Source organism: Aedes albopictus, chromosome 2 (genome assembly GCF_035046485.1).
Source record: "Aedes albopictus strain Foshan chromosome 2, AalbF5, whole genome shotgun sequence".
NCBI classification, from domain to species: domain Eukaryota; kingdom Metazoa; phylum Arthropoda; class Insecta; order Diptera; family Culicidae; genus Aedes; species Aedes albopictus.
In genome coordinates, this window is record NC_085137.1 from 306,246,236 (window position 1) to 306,268,254 (window position 22,019).

The window sequence follows — 22,019 nt, forward strand, 5'->3', positions numbered from 1 at the left end:
CTTCATTTTGGTACCTAAAATCAATTTCAAAGAGATTTTTTTAAATCACCTTTTGACAGCTGGGCAACTGCTTGACAGCTCCACCCAGTACAAAATGCGACAAGGGGTGATTCGACAAATCGCTCCCATACAAACTTCAAATTGATTTTTAAATAGGTTCCCGGGCACCAAAATTCATGAAAATTTGGATATCGGCTCAGTTTTGCATGCAGATTCAGAATATGGAATTATCTCAACACCGCTAAAGAAGCCAATTCCTCCAGGACTTCCTCGGGAACTCCTCCCGGATTTCTTCGGGAATTTCTCAAGGAGCTCTTAGGCAAGCTCTTAGGAAATTCCGAGAAAAATTCCTCCACGAAATCTTCGGGAACTTCTCTAGGAATTCATCGGGGATTCCTCTAGGAGCTCTTAGGAATTCCATCAGGAGATCCTCGGGAACTCTTTCAGAGCATCCTCAAAAAATCCTTCAGGAATTTCTCAAGAATTCATCCAGGAGATCCTCCAGGAAGTGCTCGGCAGTTCTTACAGAAGTTCCTTGGAAATTTCTGTCGGAGTTCCTCGGGATTTTTCCGGAAGTTTATCGGGAATTCCTTGATAATTCTTCCAGGAGTTCCTCGGAAATTTCTACAAGAGTTTCTCGGGAATTCCTCTAGGAGTTCATCGGGAATTCCTTTAGGAGGTCGAATCGAAATTGAATCGAATCAACAATTCTTCCATGAGTTTCGAGAATTCCTGCAGGAGAACCTCGGGAGTTCCTCCAGGAAATTCTCGCAAATTCCTCCAGAAGTTGCTCGGGAATTACTCCACGAGTTTCTCGGAAATACCTCCCGGAGCTCCTCGGTAATTCTTCCAGGAGTTCTACGAGAATTCCTCCAGGAGATCCTCGAGAACTCCTTCAGACGATCATCGACAAATCCTCCAGCAGTTTCTCGGAAATTTCCTCAAGAGATCCATGGAGGAAATCGACGATAATTTCTCCAAAAGATCCTCAACAATTCCTACAGGAGTTCCTTTAGAAATCATCCAAGGATCCTCAGGAGTTCCTTCAAGAGATCCTCCGTAATTTCCACAGGAAATCCTCGGTAAATTCCTTCCAGAAGTTCTTCGGGAATTCTTGCAGGAGTTCCTCGGGAATTTCTCCAGAAGTTCATCGTCAATTCCTTCAAGAATTCCTCAAAAAGTTTCTCGGAAAAACCTCCAGGATTTCCTTGGGAATTCCTCTTGGGATTCCTCGGGAATATTCTGAGGAGTTACATGTTTCTCGGGAATCCCTCCAAGAATTTCACGAGCATTTCTTCATAGTTTTTCGAGGTTCTTTTCCGGCAGTTCCTTGAGATTTACTCTTGGTCCCTAGAAAACCTACTCCAGGAGTTTCCGACGATTTCCTGGAGGTATTCATAGGTATACCCAGATGGATTTCTGATAAACTCCTGAAACATTTCCCGAGAATATTCTAGAAGAATTCCCGAGAAAATGCTAGAGGGATTCTCAATGAACTTCTGGAGGAAATTCCCGAAAAAATTCTAGAATTATCGAGAAAATCCTGGAGGAATTTCCGAAACTCCTAGAGGTGTTCTCCTAGAGGCATACCCGAGAATCTTTTGAAGAATTTCCGAGCAACTGAAGGAGAAATTCCCGAGCAACTCTGAAAGAATTCCCGAGTAACTCCTAGAGAATTCCCCAAGAAACACCTGGAAAAATTTAGACGAACTCCAGGAGGAATGCTTGCGGAACTCCTAGAAGAATTCAGAGGAATACATGGAGAAACTTTCCTGAGAAACTTCTAGGAGAATTTGCGAGGAACTTTTGGAGGATTTACCCTTAAAGGAATTCCCGAGGAACTTGCAGAGGAATTCCCAAGGAGCTCCAGAAGAATTCCCAAGGAACTCATTGAAGAAATTCTCGAGGAATTCTTGAAGGTATTCTCTAAGATCTTTTGGAGGAATTCACGAAGAACTCCTGAAAGAATTTCCGAGGAACTCCTAAAATAATTCTCGAGGAACACCTAAAGGAATTCTCGAGGAACTTCGAAAGGATTTCCCGAGAAACTCCCGAAGAAATTCCCTTGGAACTCCAGGATGAATTCCCGAGGAAGTTCTGGAGGAATTTCCAAGAAAGGATTTCTCGAGGAACTAATGGAAGAATTCCCGAGCAACTCCTGGAGGAATTCCCGAGGAACTGCTGAAAAAAAAAGATTCGGCAAACTCCTGGAGGAATTCCCATGGAACTGAAAGAATTTCTGAGGTACTCCAGGTGGAATATCCGAGGAGCACCTAGAAGAATTCCTGAGAAACTTTTGAAGGTATTTCTGATAAAATCCTGAAGAAAATCTCATGGAACTTCTAGAAAGATTCCCGAGGGACTACTGGAGAAATCTTAAAAGGCTTGGACAAATATTAGGAGTTCTGGGGAGAATTTCCGAAAAAAAAACCTTGGTAATATTCTAGAAACAACCTCTGCTTTTAGAGATTTTTGAAAAATTAGAATACTCAGTTGAATCCAGAGGAATTTTGTTGATGAAAATTTTATTTTCTATAAACAATTGCTGATCAGAAACTAATTCAATAGTTCAGCATGCTTCCTAAAATTTCCATGAAATGGTGGTAATCTAATTTGATTCGTATTTTAACTGAAAACTGCTTCAAAATTTCCGCCAATATGAAGACCGAAAAATAAGGAATTTGTAAGCTTAAAGTTTTAAAAGTTTAAAATTTTATCTACAAAAATTGAAACGCATTTCATCTGAAATTGTTCCAAGATTTGAAATATTGGTTTAGAATAACAACATAAATAAATATTATTTTTCAGCTTTCAAAAGTCTTCAAAAGTCTTCACAAAATTTAAAATGTCTTCTTTTTGTCTTCACAAAAATAAATGTCTTCACAGAACTTCAAATGTCTTCATTTTGAAGACATGTCTTCACATCTGGCATCCCTGGTTCACAGCCGTGTATCGGCTGTCAGTTCGCTTCCCATATGATGTATGTATGAATGATAGTGCACTACCAACATCAACAACGCTTCACTCACCTCCACATCACGGGGAGCAAGCTAAGCAAATGGGGTACTCAGTTCCACTTCAACTCAACAGTGACGATCAGTGAACAAACGAACGAACGGTGTAGAAGGCGCATACGAACGTGCTCGTTTGGCTTCGATGATGTTGTACGTGTAACGTGGTTTTTGACGGAATATTGCAGTTTGCCGCGGTAGATATCTCCGGGTCGTTTTACAGTAATTTATTTCTCGCTAATTACCAGTGAAGCGATAACGCTGAATACGTGTGACAAACCGTTCTAGAAATTGGAAAGATCACATCTGAAATGATCTGCATTCTGTGTGAAGTTTTGTTTTGATGCAAAGTAGACGCACACTCCGGTGAGGTGGTATAGGTAACGATCGCTCTTGGTGATCGCGCGCACCCAGTTCAGTCCAGTCCAGTCGGTAAGATCAGTTTTGTTGTTGTTTATGTGAAGAAGCGTGACGATCGGAAAGTGAAAACCGGTCAGGTGTGTATCGCGTCGTCGTCGTCGCGAATGTATGTTTTCAATCGCGATTTGTTACGATCTGGGAATACCGCGAAAGAGTGTGGAAGTGAACCGATACAAATTACAGGTGCAAAAGTGAGGAGATTTCTACTAGGTGCGCAACAATTTGCCGGTCAGTTCTGTTTGAGTGACGAACAGCAAGGTTGGTATAGAAATAACCGGAATGTATGGAATGTGAATGTGCATCTTATGCATATCTCCCGCTGGGCTAGTGTCTCACCCAGTTGAAATATGTCATGTTCGACATTGTGTTGTCTGGTAAAAAAGCGTTATCAAGAGGATGACAATAATTAAAACAAGCTTCAAGTGCGTCGAGCACATGCTATTATAGAAGCTTATCATTTGAAGTACCCGATTGTCACATCTGAGCTTATGGCCGATCGTGCTGTTGAGTAACCTATTCAACGGCGACACTAGACAGTATAAGGGTGTAATCACAAAAGTGTAAATACAAAAGTCCATATAAATCATCTGTAATATAAATCTTTAGGATTTTAAGAAGTTGTTTTGTGATAAAAGATGTTATTACTTATTCTTTTATGCTTCTTAAATTAAATTGACTCCTTAGTCACAATACAATAAAAATTACTGGTAAGCTCTGACATATTTTTGCAAAGCTAATTACAATTAAAACCAAGAACGTTTCCTACACATGTATTGAAAAATTGAAGTTGAATGAAACATTTCGCCTACCCGATCTGCAACAGGAAGCTCGCGGTTCCACACTTTTTAAACGAAGCTGTAATTGTTGCAGATTGGCTGATAAGCGAACCACAGACAAACAAACGTAACACCTAGGATGGGTTTCTTGAAAATCCGTGACTGTGTTAATACAACTATCCACTAGTGAACTAGTTTCACAAATAAGATTTGAGGAACTCTCGAAATGATCTTCAAAAGCACGATTGATGGAAATTTCATCCGTGGTACGTCTGTTTGTAATAGAGATTCTACGATTCTGCTCCAAGCGGTGAATGATTATAACGATGGGTAATTATAGACAAGGCTAGACCTGAGTCATTATTGTTGCTAGATTTGTAATGTCACGCTGTTGTGCCTAAGTCTGTCATTGTGTTTTTTCTTCTGCTAATCAGTATCAATATAGGGTACGTGTGGTTATTTTACACCAACAGGAATATATAGATAAATATAACGTATAAATATAGAAAACAATAGGGATTCCTCAAGGGACTTCTCCAGGAGTTTCTCTTTCGTGAATTCTCCCATGGACGTCACGGATTCCAATAGTGATTATTGCAGGGCTTGTTCCAAGTAGAGTTACCATCCGTCCTGATTTAACAGGACATGTCCTGATTGGACTAATTAGGGCCAACATTTCTTAACAAATCCTCTGAATTTTACTCATTTTCGAGAAAACACATGAAATGTCCTGATTTTCTCAGTTTCTTTAGTCCTGATTTTCTTAGCCTTAGTTTCAAGAAATGATTCAGGAATTCCTCCCACGATTCTTCGGAAATTTTTAGAGATGCTTCTGCAAGGATACATCGACAAATTTCCTCCAGGGGTTTTCCCATAGATATCCAATAATCCTTCAGGTATTTTTCCAAATATTTCTTCAAAGATTCTTACATATATTTCTACAATAAATTTGCAATAGTTTGCTCCAATAATTCCATCTGAAATTATTCGAAATATTACTGCCAGAAATTCTTCCAGGGATTCTTTCAGAAAACTTAACCAGATATTCAGGAATTCCTCAATCATTTTATACAAATAGTCCTTTAAGAGGCCATCAAAGGTTTTCTTAAATAATTCGTCAAAAAATTACTACCAGTCATGATTGTATTCAGTTTTTTTCAAGGATTCCGACAGAAATTTTTCCAGGATTTCGTTAAGAAAGCTCTCCTAGGATTTCCCAAGGAATTCCTCATGGGATTGCTTTCGTGATTCCTCATGGTATTTCTGTAGAAATTCCTCCAAGAAATCCTCTAGCTATTCACTCGGAAACTCCATCTGTGATTGTTTCAGAAATAACTCCAGGTACTATCTTAAAAATTCCCCCAAGGATTCCTCCAGGAACTCTTTTTGAGATTCCTTTAGAAATTCCTCCTGGAATTCTTTAAGGTACTCCTCCTGGAATAATTCCAGGACTTCCTCCTGAAATTGTTAAGGGATTCCAAGGGATTCTCTTAGGAATTCCTCCTGGGGTTTCTTCAGCAACTGCTACAGAGATTTCCCCATGAACTCTTCCTTGGATTCCCTTCTAAATTTGTCTAAGAATTTTTTCTAAGTACTTTCTGGGGTTTCTTCAGAAATTCCTTATGGAATTCCCTCAGGAATCCCTCATGGGATTCCCTCAGGAATTCTTCTGGAATTTCTGCCGGAATTCTTCCTGGGATTCTTCCAGAAATTCCTCCCGGAATTTCTCCAAAAATTCATCCGAGAATTTATTTAGGGATTTCTGTAGAAATTCCTCTAGAGTTTCCTCCTGCAATTCCTTGTAGGTTTGCGCCAGCAATTCGGCCAGAAGTTCCTCCAGGATTCTTCAGGGATTCTTCCAGCGATTTCTCCCAGAATTCTTTCCGGGATTCCTCCAGGATTTTTTTTATAAATTCCTCTAAGAATTCCTTCCGAAATTCCTCTAGGAATTCATCCAGGAATTCCTCAAGAGATTTCTTCAGAAATATCGCCAGGGATTCCTCCAAGAATTCCTCCAGAAATTTCACTTGGGATTCTTCCAGAATTGCCTTTAAGGGTTTCTCCAATAATTTCTCCAGGGATTTCTCATTGGTTTCCTACAGGAACTCCTCCAGGGATTCCATCTGGAATTTATCCAGAAATTCTTCAAGGGATTCCTCCAGGATTTACTCCAGAGATTCCTTAAAGAATTGCTTCAGGGATTCCTCCAGGGAGTATTCCAGAAATTTGTCCAGAAATTCCTTTAGAAATCTTCCGCAATCTCTCCAAGGATTCCTCCAGGAATACCTCCAGCAATTCCTGCAAATATTGTTCCAATATGTTTTTCAGGGATTCCTCCAGATATACTTTTAGAAATTCCTTCAAGAATTTCTCCAGGAATTCTGACTGGGTTTCCTCCATGGATTTCTTCAGGAATAAATCCAGGGATTGCTCCAGGAATTCCTCTAGTGATTCTTTTTCTTTTCGTTTAAAGTTTTGAATTTCTTTTGAAATTTCATAAAGTCTTTCATCATCTTTTGCAGGAGAGCATCCACGAATTTCTGCAGAATTACATACAAACTTCATGGATTTCTGAAGGAATTCCTCCAGAGATTTGTATAGGAATTCTATAAGATAATTTTGGAGTGATGTATACAGTTGCCAAGAAATTATTGAAGAAGTCAAGTATCTCCAAGAAATCTTTCAGGAGTTCACCCATGGATTTGCTTGGGAATCCATCTAAAAAATGTATGGCCCATAAATTTCTTCAAGAATATCGCCTGCAGCTCATGCAAAGGAATTCCTTCAGAAACTAATCCTGAGATTCTTTCAGGAATCCGAGGTTCTTTTTTTCTAAGAAATTCTTCAAGAAATTTTCCATTGATTTTTTAAGAACCCGTCGAATTCTTAAACTATTCTACAAATTTAACAACCACTTTACAAATGTAACAAGATTATTAAAGGAGTTTTACAGTAATGTTTTGATTGTGCTACTTCAAAAAGTTCAGATTTTATTCCAGAAAAAAATGACAAGAGACTGTGTAACCCTCGTGCGATCGCGTTGTTTTATTTTGTACAACACTGAAAAGATCTCGCTTTTTGTACTCAGCATTGGTGTAGTGCTGGCGGTGAGGGTCAACCGCGCGAGTTACGTAAGGTTAAGAAGTGCCTCAAGGGTTAAGGGAATGCCTCAAGGGTTTTCTCCATCGATTTTTTTAGGTCCTTTCCTAGGGTTCCTTCAGGAATTTCACCAGGGATCTCCTTCCGAGTTATGTATAGGGATTCCTCCAGATTTTTTTCTTAGAATTTCTCTAAGAAGTTGCCCAAAAATTTTACGCAGAGATTCCATCAGGAATGTTTGCAATAGTTCTTCAGGGATTCTTCCAAGCCACACACATGTCATAGATGGTCAAGGCAGCGCAGATTTTGGATAGGTAGAAGTCACTGTGACTTACTTTCAAGGAATATGTACTTCATGCACAAGGAATTCCTCTAGAAATTATTTTTTTAATTCCTCCAGACTTTTCTTTCACATTGCAGTGGTTCATCCAGGAATTTCTTCAGGTGAATTCCAGATTTTTTCCCAAGAATTTTATTATTTGGGAGTTCTCCGGAAATACTTACACAGTTAAAAATGTTAGAGCATATCACCTGTAACAAAAGGACCCCGTCATATCGCACACATTTTTCCATGTGTTTATAAATTTACAGCTTGCTCTCAGTATGAAGCTTGTATTCAACATATCATACAAGAAATTCTTCAATGTAAAGTTCAGTGAAATCAACTTGATATTTATATGCAATTTATTTTAGGTCGGGTGTAATTTTCAGGATTTTTTGCTGTGTAAATGAAATTCTTCAAGAATTTGTTCTGGGATTCTTACACGGATACCTTGTGGGTTGCCTCCAGTAAAAGTTTCAAGGGTTTTACGAGAATACCTTCAAGAATTATTCCTGGGATCCTTCTGGGAAAACATCAATTGACATTTCTATATGATAATGTTCTGAGACTAGTATATCCAGTATATGTGTACATAAAATCTTCTCTCAGAGATCCAAAGTATTCTAAGATTGCTAAAGAGCATAGCTCCAGCTTTTCATGTGTGATTTGATTTGATTGAAAATATGGGGGGAAGTGATCTGATTTATGACTTGATGGTGACACGCCTCCAGGAGTTTTTTCTGGGATTCCACAAGAATTCCTCATCCTTCACGGTTTGTTCACACAATTGTTCCAGAACATTTTTCTGAGATTCCCAGTATGCTCTCAATAGGCTCCGTGTAGGATTTCTTGAAAAGCTCTTGCCAGGATTTCTCCAGGAGTATTTAAGTACTCCCTGGATTCTACAAGAGATTTGTTTATGGATTTCTGTAGAAATTATTTCCGATATTCCCTCCTAGGATTACAACATCGATTTTTCCTGAATTTCTTCCAGGAATTTCTTCCGTGGTTTCTCCACAAACTTATTTTAGAATTCATCTAGGATTCCATTGTGTAAATCCTCAGGGAGCTTTATCTAAGATTCTGTTTAAGATTCCTTCAGAAGTTCCCTCTGGACCCATCCAGGAGCTCCTTCCAATATTTCATATGAGTTTTCTTCTGGAAGTCTAAGGGAGTGCATCGGGATTTCTCAAGGAGATCTCGGAATCCTCCAGAAATTCCATCCAGGATTTTCCCGATAGCTTCTTTTGGAATAACTTAAGAGATTATTTTCGACTTCCAGAACGTATTTCCGAAAATTGGAGTATCGGGAGGAACCAGTGAAGAGAATTGTCAGACAAAAGAGGCACAAAACAAGCAACAAAGAAGGTGAGACGATTACTCTTTATCCCTACTGGTAACAGATAATGACATGATCTCGAAATTTTTTGTTGCAGACAAAACGGAAGCTGAATTTGTTGCGTATATTTCAACTCCTGAATAATCAATCATTGCTAACCCAAAGTCGAAACTGTTTGATGATAGAGCTTCACCAGAGTTGCAGTGTTTACCGACTCGAAGTTACCGTTCGAAAATCGCAATGCAAGGCTTAAAAATCTCTAAACTCGTGGTGTACGATGTTAATCCCATTATTTTCAAGTTGGGACAAACTTATGTCGCATGGGTTTGTTTGTCGCAACAAATACAGGTTGCGACATTGTCATTATTGTTGCGCGATGGTTGAATTTTGATTCACTGGGAGGAACTGTATTGGAGGAAAACCAGAAGGAATTAGTTAATTTTTCCTTAAGGACATCCTGCAGACACCTAATGAGGAATTCCATAAACAAAAAATGTTGGAAGAATTCCTCAAAATACTCCAGGAGGATTTTCATTAGAAACATATTTTTAAAAAATTCGAGAATGAGTTTCCAGAGGAATTTTAGAAGGGTCTGCAGGAATTCCAGTCAGAACTCTTGATAAAAATCAGAAAAGAGTCCCTAGATAAATCATGAAAAAAGTTCTTGAAGAAATCCCGAAGCAAGCAGTTTCTGAAAGAATTCCTGGAAGAAGTTCTAAGATAAGAGTTCCCAAAGGAATCCCGGAAGAAGTTCCTGAAAATATCCAGAAACAATTTCTGACAGAAGCCCACAAGAAGTTTCCGGAGGAATCCCTGATGGAGTCGCGGTGGAATCTCGGAAGAAGTTTACGAAAGAATCCTGATAATAGTTCCAAGCAATCCCTAAAGTAGCTCCTGAAATAATGCTGGAAGAAGTTCCCGGAGGGATCTGGTCTAAGTCTACGGTGCATACACATTTGGAAAATTTTGTATGGGCAAAGTCTTTGAGGGGTATTCCAGAAGAATCAGTAGATCAACTTGATTTATTTCTTGATGCAGTTGTTATAATTTTGATATAATCTTGATATGCGATTTTAGTTGGGAAAATACACTTTTTTATTTTTAACTCGGCTTTACATTTCCGTTGCGATTTATTCATCAGTCATTCCCAATAAAAATGTTCCCATAACTCTAATTTCGCCATCGTCCGTTTATTACTTCACAAGAATCTTTTGATTCCATTGCCGCCCTGTTTGTCACTGCAGTCAATGTAATTCGCCCGGAAAGAAATGTACTGCGGACCGTTGCCGCTAGCATGAAGCTGATTAAAATAAGATATATTTTCTTCCGTCCGCCCTGAAGCTTATAGTACAGTGTTCGTGTCTGGCTGAGCCAGCGCTGGGCAACTCACATTCGTCGTCGCTTCTATGCGGGACCCATTGAGCCGAGTGAGGGAGAACCGAGTGCAGAACATGCTACCCATCCCATCCGGTTGCGAATTGATCAGCCATAAATTAGTGATGCTGGCAAATCCCGGCGTTCGTTTGTCCATCCCAGAAGGGAAGGTTCTTGTAAGCTGTCACCGAAGAATGGGTCAAAATGAGTCCAAGTCGCTGTTTTTACGGAAAACGTGGATGAATCTTGTTCTAGAACAGAACAGCTATTTGGAGTCTATTCATCGGTTCTGTCGCCCCCAATATATAACTACATAACACTTCCAGAAACTCATATCTGATAGGTGAATGAATCCAAGTTCGTTTTTCCTATTCAAAAACCCCCAACGGAAGAACACCATTTGGTACGGTTCAGTTGGTTCGATAATTCTTCGACGGATTCGGTTTCCTATCCATTGGAACGCTTCCGCCAGTATTCGTCCCGAGACGAAAAACAGATTTTCTTCTTCCATTCTGGCAACTAAATTGTCCAATCGTTCAGAGTAATTTGTAAGAAGCAAAAAAAAGTACGCAAGCTATCATGGAGCTGAATTAATTGAAATCCTGAAACTCTCTATACTTGCCGGAGCGGAGGCGGTCGGAAATCAATCGACCTTTTAAGAAGCATGCTTTCTTCCGGCAAGGACGATTTAGAAAACATTCGGATGCAGCAATTGAGCCATATCGATCCCTCTTTTCGGGGGAAAATGGATTCCTTTGCACATGTACTGACGATTAACATTTGCGGTTCGATTCACATGAATGTGGGGTTTCTATTCATTTTCGGCCAATTTGCTGAACTTTGAGTTTCAATAGGGTGAATGCAAAGCATAAGCATTTCGTTTCATGGAGCTTTTGGGTTTTTGTACTCTAGAAACCTTGTCTTTAATATAACTTAGAAATTTCTGTTTGCAATTAACCATAATCTTGACCATAACTCAATATTTCAAGAGCACAAAATAACCAAGGTGGTGGTCATGGATACTTAGCAAGATGGGTTCGAATCCCAACCGGCCAAGAACTTATCGCAATGGAAATTTCCTTGACATCATTGGGTATAGAGTATCTTCGTGTCTGATATACACATGCATAATGGCCATTGGCAGACAAAGCTCTCAACCAACAACTGTGGAAGTGCTCGTTGAACACTAAGAGTAGCAGGTTTGTTCCAGTTGGGAGTTAATGCTAAAGAAGAAGAAAACGAAGAAAAGGTAACACCATTTCCAATTAATACGCAAAACTGTCCGTTCTTCTAGAACGTGACGACCCTTACAAAAAATAATGAGGCCCCGTACAAAAAAATATGATATTGGTTGGGTTGAAAAAGGACGATTTTTGCGTGACATAATATGTGTATTACCCCTAATCATCAGCATTTTATGCTCCAGATAAAGAAACTAGAATCGTTACCGGTCATATTGATTCAAACATTTTGAAAATCGGGTCATAAACAACGAAGATATAATTCATTAGTTATTTTACGTCACCAAAAATGTATCAAGGAAAGATATGGGTTGAGGTCCTGCTTCCATTTCTTCTTCTGCTGGCTTGTTCACTAGTGTTATAGGCACAGAGGGCGTTCTTCCCACGACTCGCTCAACTTGTGGCGCCTGGGGACCTACGCAAGGTCGCAACTACCTTTTTAGGCTCACCATTCCCAGCTTTCCGGGATGCCTGGCCGGGTCCGACTTTTCAACTTTGCGAATCCCGAATCGGGATTGACAATCTCTCGGTTATACGAGCGCCGTCTATTTGCTCCTTACCTGACGCTACTACGAATGCCTTTTTTTTTCCTTCTAAACCATAGGGGGATAATCTGCAAACAGACAACCTAATATCAAGGATAGGGTAGTGTGGGGCTGAGGCCGTCTTCTACAACAATAGTAAAAGCCAGGACTACTCTCTCCTCATACCCACTGAACACATTCCTATGGTCGCCAAACCCTACGTCTCTCTGGAACCACCAAGAAGGTATTGCTTCAGAGAGGGGCTAGTGCACATCGCACCCTCAAGGTTAGCTGCGTAGCCTGCAGCAACGAACATCGATGATTCGCTCTGGAGAGTCCATCACGGTACATGCTGGCGCTTAGCCAGTTTCCCGAGTGGTCCTCGCCACTTCCTTTGTCCTCGGAAGGCGGGCAGGCCCAACCCCGCCCGCGCCCAACTGCTTAGCAGACATCAATAACTGATGCCCACGTGCAACCCGATCTGACCTGCCCGCAAAAGAAGGGTACCACTACCCTTCAGACCCTATCAGATGCACCCGAAGGTTGCAGACAGTAGGGTCTCACCTACCCCGACCCTTGCCGGGAACTCCTTTCCAACCGCGGGCTCGGATCCAACCCAGTAGACCGACGCCACGACAGCACCGCTACCGGGACTTCCTCTCCGCGGCCACTTAATCGCTGTAAGGGTCGGTCTCGACCGCAGGGCACCGCTATGACCTACGAAGCAGACTCCGGACCCCTAGACTACCTCTTGTACTGCATGTGGACTAGCCATTCTCCGAGTCCACGCACCACCTCCTCTGAAGCTCCCAGACGATATGGGTGATAGCCGTTGAAACGACGTTCCAGCCAAACTCATCCCTACACATTAGGCCGTCCCTTATTTTGCAAAATTTAGAAATGTTATAAGTTCGTTAGTGGAAAATGATCGTTTTAGCTAAAAAATGATCGTGTCAAAATTTGAAGTCCGTATCTCAAGGCTAAGTGGTCCCTCAAGGGGCCTAAAGTTGTCAAAAATTGTATGGGACCAAAAAAACATGAATTTTTTTTCGACAAAAAAAATACGCTATTCCACTGAAACCGGTATTTTTGGGACCCTAATAGGCCAAAAATGTGCTTAGATTTGCGATATCTCTACTCGTTTCCAAGATATTGACAAAAAAACAACTGAAAAATCAGCATTTTTGACCATTTTTTTAGATTCCGAAGGAAACTTACCTTATTTTGTTCAATAACTCAAAAACGAGTAGAGATATCGCAAATCTAAGCACATTTTTGGCCCTTTCGGGTCCTAAAATCACCGGTTTTAGTAGAATAGCGTATTTTTTTTGTCGAAAAAAAATTCATGTTTTTTTGGTCCCATACAATTTTTGACAACTTTAGGCCTCTTGAGGGACCACTTAGCCTTGAGATACGGACTTCAAATTTTGACACGATCATTTTTTAGCTAAAACGACCATTTTCCACTAACGAACTTATAACATTTCTAAATTTTGCAAAATAAGGGACGGCCTACTACACATCCTCTGGACCAAGTTTTTCGGAGTTGTGTCCTCCCGGCATGTGGCAAGCATGCGGTCACGCATTGTGCGAAAACGCGGGCACACGAACAAAATGTGTTCCGCCGTTTCCTCTAAACCATTGCACACTGGGCATTCGGGAGAATCCGCATGCCCGAAACGGTGTAGATACTGTCGGAAGCAACCATGACCTACTACTACGGATGCTTGTCATAAGCGATGTGCACTTCCATAGTTATTAACTGAAAGCTTGCATTATTTTGCATTATATAGTCTGGCAGGCACGGAAATATTCTTTGCCCAAAGAAGTCAAGGAAATTTCCTGTACAAAAAGTTCCTGCGCCAACCGGGAATTGAATCCGTCATTATCAGCCATAGGCGTAGCCAGAGGGGTGCAGGGGGGGGCGTGGCCCTCCCCTGGCCGCAAGATTATTTTTTTTTAATATTGAGCCAATTCAAAGATTATCAATAATTCAGAGTTCCGGAAAACAATTCTCAAAACAATTAATATTTTAATAATTTAGGTATTCATCCACAATCATAAAACCTTTTTTACTTGAGAACCACAGGAAATTTCGCCAAATATTTCTCCAAGAGAACCACTTCAATCTTATCTTAGATTTTTTTTTACCAAATAACAAGCTTGGTTGAATGGCTAAATTTGGTGATGTTTATTCATGGAATGCAAACAGCATGCAGAATTTTCCAGATATGCCGGATCCGGTTCCGGTAGGGAAAAGGAAGGACTTTGTAGAACCATATGCTGCTATAGAGTACAGTTATGTGATACTGCAACTCGAAATTTCACTAGTATTTAATTCAAAAAAAACGTCATGCTAAGAGCAAAACACCTGGGATTTCTTTACGAATACTTTTAAGGACACCTTCAAAAATTTCTTTAGGCATTTATTCAGAAACTTCCTCAGGGATTCTTTCAGAAATTTCAGAGACTTCTCTAGGAGTTTTTCCTTCGTGAATTCTTCCATGGGCATCTTGCAGGGTTCCGATAGTGATTGTTTCAGGTTTTGTTCCAAGAAATGCATCAAGTATTCCTCCCACGATTCCTACAGATTTTTTTTATAGATACTTCTGCAAGGATGCATCGATGAATTCTTCCAGGATTTTTTACATAGCTTCCGTCAGTGATTCCATCATAGATTGCCCCAGAGAATTTTTCAAGAGTTCCTCTATGGGTTATACCAGACATTCCTCCGGGAATTTATCCTGGGATATCTATAGAGATTCCCCGAGTGATTGTTCCAGTGTTTTTTCGAGATTTCCTCCAGGAATTTCTTCAGTGTTTCTTAAAGGAATGTCAACAGAAATTCTTTTAGGTATTTCTGCAAGTATTCTTGTAGGGCCCATATAGCCGAGGCGGTAAACGCACGGGTATTCAGCATGACCATGCTGAGGGTGACGGGTTCGATTCCCGGTCGGTCCAGAATCTTTTCGTTAAGGAAATTTCCTTGACTTCCTTGGGCATAGAGTATCTTCGTGCCTGCCACACGATATACACATGCAAAATGGTCATTGGCAGAGGAAGCTCTCAGTTAATAACTGTGGAAGTGCTCATAGAACACTAAGCTGAGAAGCAGGCTTTGTCCCAGTGAGGACGTAACGCCAAGAAGAGGAGAGGAGGCAAGTATTCCTTTAGAGATTTCTTCAAGAATTTCTTCATATATTCCTTCAAGAACTCCACTAGAGATATAATTCAATCTGTAATAATTCAAAATATTTCAGCAGGAATATCTTCCAGAAGCCCTTACAGGAAATTTTATCAGAGATTTGCTAAAAAAAATCCAGGAGTTCCTCAAAACATTGTACAAAACATTTTTTTTTGTAGTCCATCCAAAGAGTCCAACAATAATTCGACCAAAAATTATTGTAGACATGCATTCTTTCATATTTTTTTCCAGTAATTTGTTAAGAAAGTTTTCCTGGGATTTCCTAAGGAATTCCTCATGGGATTGCTTCCTGGATTCCTCATGGGTAATTTCAGGAATTTCTCCATGTTTCCCTTCAAGAATTTCTCCAGGGATTACCCCGGGAATTTCTTCTGTGTTTCTTTCAGGAACAACTCAAGGGATTATTTAAAAAAATCCTCGAACGATTCCTCTAGGAACACTTTTTAAGGAGTTCCTCTTGAAATTCTTTCAGGAAATTATCCAGTATTTCCTCCATGGACTGCTTAGAGATTCCTTTAGGAATGCCTCTAGGAATTGCTTCCGGGGTTCCTCCTTGGATTTATTCAGGAGCTTCTGCAGTGATTCCTTCAGGAACTGCTAACGGAATTCCTCAAGGAGTGCCTCCAATAATGCTTCTTAGAATTCCTTCAGGATTCCTTCAAGGATTCCATCTGCAATTTCTTCAGGCGTTCTTCCTGGGATTCCTACAGGAACTTCTCAAGGGATTCCTCCACGAATTTCTTCAGAGATTCCTCCAGGAATTATTCCAGGGATTCCTCTGGGAATTGCTGCAGGGATTCCTCTAAATAATCATCCAGGGATTCCTTCAGAAATGCCTCTAGAGATTCCTCCAGAAACTCCTCCAGGAATTCTTTCAGAGATTCCTCCAGGAGTATTTCCAGAAATTTCTCCGTTAATCCTACAGGCGTTTCTTTAGGATATCCTCCAGGAATTCCTCCATGGATTCCTTTAAGATTTTCTGCAGGGCTTAACACGGGAATACCTTCTGTGATTCTTTCTGGAACAACCTATTTTTAAAATTTCTACAAAAATTCTCCCAGGAACTCTTCTTAAGATTCCTTCAGAAATTCATCCTTGTACTCTTTAAGAAACTCCTCCAGGAAATAATTCAGTACTTCCTTCAGGAACTGTTTAGGAATTTCTTTAGAAATTTCTCTTGAAATTGCTTCCGGGATTCTTTCTGGAGTTTCATCAGGTACTCTTCTGAGAATTCCTCCAGAATTTTTCCAAGAATTCCATCTGCGATTTCTTCAGGAATTTTTCCTAGTATTCATCTACGAAGTTTTTAAGAGATCCATCCACGAATTTTCTCAGGAATTCCTCTAGGAATTTCATCTTGAGATTCCTCCAAAAACTCCGCCAGAAATTCCTCTAGAGATTTCTTCAGGAGTTCTTCTGGAGATTTCTCCAGGAATTTCTACAGGCATGCCTCTAGGATATCCTCCATGGATCCCTCCAAGAATTCATGCAAGTTTTTTTTTTCAGAGATTCCTCCAAGAAATTCTCCAGGTTTTCCTCAATGCATTCCTTCAGGACTTCCTCCAAGCATTCCTTCAGAGATTCCTCTAATAATTGCTACCGGGATTCTTCCAAGAACTCCACCAAGAATTCCTACAGAAAATTATCCAGGAAATCTTCAAGGGATTCTTCTAAGGATTTTTTTTTCAGAGACTCCTACAGGAATTCATCCAAAGATTTCTGAAGGAATTACTTCAGGGAATCCTCCAAGAATTCCACTAGGAAGTCTCCTAGGCATTCTTCCAGGAAATTTTCCGGGCATTCTTCCAGAGATTCATCCTTGGATTCTTGCAGAGATTTCTCCAGAAATTTTTATCAGCGATTCCTCCAGCAATTCAACCAGATATTTCTCCAGGAGTTGCTTCAGGGATTCCTCCAGAAACTCCTCCAGGAATTCCCCTGGAGTTGTTCCAGGAGTTTCTCCTGTGATTGTTTCAGGATTTCTTCCTGGGATTCCTTCAGAAATCCACGCAGGCATTCTTCCAGGATTTCTTCCATGAATTGCTCCCGGATCTCCTCTTCAGAATTTCTTCAGGGATTCCTCCAGGAATTCCACCAGGGAATAATCAAGGAATTCCATCATAAGTTATGTCAGTAATTCATGCAGGAATTTCTCTAGGAAATCCTTCAGGGATTCCTTCAATAATTCTACCAGGATTTTCTCTAGATATACCTTCTAAATTTTTTTCAGAAATTCCTCCAAGAATTCTTGTAGATTTACCTCCAGGCATGGATTCCTCTAGCAATTTCGCTAAAAATTCTTCCAGGAACATCTTCAGGGAGTTTTCCAGGGATTTCTCCACGAATTTCCCCAAATTTGCCTAGAAATTCCTCCAGAGATTTCTCATGGGATTTTTTTCAGAAATTTCTCCCAGAGTTACTCTAGAGATTCCCCAAAAATTCATCCAGTAATTATTGCAAGAATTTCTCCAAAGATTCCTTCAGAAATTATTCAAGGATTCCTGCAGCAATTCTCAAAGGAAAACCTCCAAAAATTCCTCCAGACATCCCTCCATCCTCCAGGTTTTAACCCAGGACTATCTCCAGGAACTTCTCCAGGAAATTACCCCAAGAATTTCTTCATTAATTCATCATTACTCAAGGAATTGATCCAGGAATTGACCCTGCACATCCTTCAGAAATTACGTCAGCAATTTTCCAGGAATTTTTCCAGAAAATCTTCTGAGATTTTTTTCAGAAGTTCTTCCAGGAAATTCTCCAAGAATTTTTTAGGGATTCCTCCAGGCACTTTTCCAGGAAATTCTCCTCATATTCCCTCACGAATTGCTTCAGGAATTCAGGGATTTCTCCTCGAATTTCTCCAAGAATTTCCCCAAGGATTCCTCCAGGAAACCTCCAGAAGTTGCTCTAAGGATTCTTCCAGCAAATCATCTTGGGGTTTCTTCAGAAATTCTTGCTGGAAATTCTCCAGAAATACCTTTAGTAATTTTTCAGGGATTCCTCCAGGTATTCCTCCAGGAATTTCTCTACAGAATCCTCCAGAGATTTCTTCACAAATTCCTTCAAGGATTCCCCCAGAGGATCTCCAGGAATTCCTCCAGAAATTCCGCCAGAAATTCACATGGGATTTTTTTCAGAAATAGAAAAATAATATAAATCTGCCAGAATTGCTCTGAATATTCCTCTAGAAACTTATACAGTAATTCTTTCAAGAATCCCTCTAGAGATTCTCCCAGGAATTTCATCATAGAATCCTCCAGCAGTTTCCACAGAAATACCTCTAGGAATTCCTCCAGGCATTCCTCCAGGATTTTATACTGGACTTTCTCCAGGAGCTCCTCCAGGAATTCCTCCAGAAATTACCCCAGGACATCCTTCATAAATTTTGTTTGCAATTCCATTGGCATTTCTCCAGGAATTTCTCCTAAGATTCCATCAGAATTTGCTTCAGGAATTCCTCCGAGATTTCTGCACGATTTTCTACAGGGATTTTCCCATGGATTCCTCCAGGAAATCCTTCGAAGATTCCTCCAGGAAATCCTCCAGAAGTTCCTCCAAAGATTCTATAGATTCTTCAGAAATTCCGCTTCAGGAATTTCTTGAGGGATTTTTTCAGATATAGAAATATAAATTTCCATGAATTTCTCTGGAGATTCTTCTAGAAATTCATCCAGTAATTTTTTTTTTCGGAAATTTCTCCAGCAATTCCTCCCAGAATTCCTCCGGAGATTTCTCCAGTATTTTTTTTCCAGGGATTGCTCCAAGAATTCATCCAAGAAGTTTCTCCAGGAAATTATTTGGGATTTCCAGTTGGGTCTCATCACTAGGTCTCATCCAACAATTCTTCCAGCAATTACGTCAGGAATTTGTTTAAAAGTTTGTCCAGGCATTTCTCCAGGATTCTCTCTTCAGATTTTTCCAGGAATTGCTTCAGGGATTCCTCCTGAAATTCCTTCAGAGATTTCTCCACGAACTCCCCCAAGGATTTTCGAAATTTCTCTAAGATTTCCTTTAGAAATTCCTCAAGAAATTTGTTCTGATTTTTTTCTAGGGATTCCTCCCAGAATTACTCCAGGAATTTCCCCAGAAATTTATCTAGGATTTCCTTATGAGACCTCTTCAGATATTTCTCTAATTTATACAGGGATTCCGCCAGGTATACTTTCAAAAATTCTGCCAGGGATTCCTTCGGAAATTTCTCCAGGAATTCCTCCGGGAATTCCTCCAGGGATTCTATAGACAGGGCTTCCTCCAGGCGTTCCTGTATGAATCGCTCCAGGGATTTATACAGGAAGTCTTCCAGGGACTGCTCCAGGAAATTATAGTCCTAAAAATCCTTAATCTTCCAAAAATTGCTCACCGCTACCAGCACCACCTTGAATCATGTAGATCAGGCGAGTTTTTTAACGTATTGTACAAAATACAACAGCGTGACTGCTGAAGGGTTAAATAATGCTTTTAGAATATAATGTTATTATATTCAATTTCATCGTATTGCGTATAGATGTAGAAGCAAGTAGGCACAAATTTGGTAAGGGTGCTTGCCCCCCCCCCCCCCTGACCGAAAAGCTGGCTACGCCCTTGTTATCAGCCATGTTCATTCTGAATACCCAGGTCATTACATTAAAACAGTTTTAGTGCCTAATGTTTTGCTGAATACAGTCTTTGGTATTCAAACCAACTCTGATTACTTTTAGCAGTATCGAAGGAAAAGAAACAATGCCCTATTCTCATTACGATCACACACAATGCAAAATCGATTGCATACCAATGGCTTACAATGTTCCAACTGAAGCAAAAAAAAAAAAAAAACTTATCCAATACTGATAATCCATCCCGTAGCATAATGTTCAACAATTCGAATAATGTTCCTCAGTCTGATCCCTAAAACAAAGGACCTGAACAGCATCGAACAAGAAAATAGAATTCTTCCAAAAGCTAAAGCACGTTCTCACCTCCCTCGCAAGCTCTTCTTGGGATGCAGGCTGCTGCAAGTTTTTCGTCCTGTTGATGTACAAAAACAATAGCCCAATAGCTGGAAAGAGCACCACCTCCTATAGCAGCAACAACAACAATCTTAGCCAGCTAACGATTCCAGCCTGTTCGTTGTTCTGCTGCTCTGGAAGGTATCATCGTTGGATGTGGGTTTCATATTTGTAGCTTCGACAACCCAAAGCTTACCATCTTCCTCATTCCTGCGGCCCACCCAACGAAACGACCGACAGCAACGGCAAAGATCCCAAAACTGTGTGGCGAAAGCATAAAACGACTACATACATGCTATCCTTTTATGAGCGCCGGAAAACACTTAAGCCATAAGTACAATGACTTATTGCATTGTACTTCGAGCAGGATAGGAGATAGGCAGATTTTGTGTTCGGTGCCGAAAAAACCAAACTGCAAAACACCGAAAGGTGCACGTATATGAACAACACAAGCCCGATGCCTCGTATAAGCAAGCAAGTACAATAAGGGTCGTTGGAACCATTGCCAAAGGCTCTTTGCCCGGTACACTCTCCTGCAGGATCTTTTTGCGATGACGACGACGACGACGACCGACTGAACGAGCGAGCAAGCGAAGTATCCTCGTTTGCTTGGGGCTCCTGCTGGCACTCCGCCACCACTCCAGTCTGGTGATTACCGACGCCATTATCGAAGGCTGTGCAGCTCTTTGAACAGCGGCGGCGTAGTGACCGAGGGCTTCTTCCACATACATAGACCCTCACAAGAGTGTTTGTACGAGGGCCAAGGTTTATGGTTTAGCAGGGCACGAAGAGCCCCGGTAGTAACAGTTGCATACACGGCCGCCCGAATATGGCTGCCAGGGTGGTCTTTTATTCTCTTCACGTGCGCCCAGCCCGCACATGAAGGTATCTTTGTGCTCCGTGTTTGGATGCTCTTTTTCGTATAGGCCTCTAAACGTAGAGAACGTGCCCCGATTTGCGGATGAAGGGCGGGCTATGATTTTGGGCTTTGGATTTGTGCAGAATGTTTCGAGCTTTTAGTGAAATTAGAATGCAGAAATCTTCAATCCGACGTGGTTTGGGGGAGAATTGGAATTGCAATTGAATATTAAAAAATGAGGCTCATTTTTCCTAATTCTGCATTATAAAATATATTTTTTGCAATTTCTCATCGTAATAGGCTGTTTTACCTCACGCAAATCTGACAGGAAAAGGCCTACTTTCCCACACCTAATTAACAGTGCTGTAATGATTCATTACAGCACTGGTTTGCGTTGCGTAATGAACCATTACAGCACTGTTTTCAGTTTTGGTCAACTTCTTGATGGTTTCTGGACGCAGTTTTGAAAAATTGTGACAACTGCACTTCCGGGGGACGCATAAATGTCACATGTGCAAAAACAGACAATCGAGAAAATCGCGTCCAAAGTTCGAAAAAGAAAATTGCCTCAACTATGAAGCATAAATGCCGAATCGTGTTCTAACATCAACCAATTTTGAATTTGAGCACTACACGCAACCTGAGATTGGCAGATTCTAATACAATTGGGTATGAAACATATACAAATATTGTATTAGGGCCTTGCAAATACAAAAATTGGTAGGTGGCAGTATACCAAAAATTGTATTGGCTTCCTAGAATCTGGAAAAGGAAAATTTCGCATGTGTGCGTGTGCTCTGTCGCACTGGTTTCTCATTATTTGTTCTATTTTTAGACTGATCATGGCAGCAGCGGCGGCATCAA

At 40.5% G+C, this 22,019-nt stretch overlaps 1 protein-coding gene across 16 annotated transcripts in view; it reads left to right on the forward strand.

The window, feature by feature from the left end:
• Positions 1-22,019, forward strand: part of LOC109428702 (glucose transporter type 1) — a 916,963-nt gene that overhangs the window by 401,063 nt on the left and 493,881 nt on the right. For 5 of the 16 annotated variants that reach the window (XM_062852216.1, XM_062852212.1, XM_062852213.1 and 2 more), the window contains exon 1: positions 3,090-3,689. The exons of 2 other annotated variants lie outside the window; for them this stretch is intronic. The gene's annotated coding sequence lies outside the window, so the exon portion shown is untranslated. Of the gene's footprint in view, positions 1-3,086; positions 3,690-22,019 lie in introns of those variants that run through there. 9 more of the 16 variants (XM_062852198.1, XM_062852207.1, XM_062852205.1 and 6 more) reach the window with 5 other exon arrangements.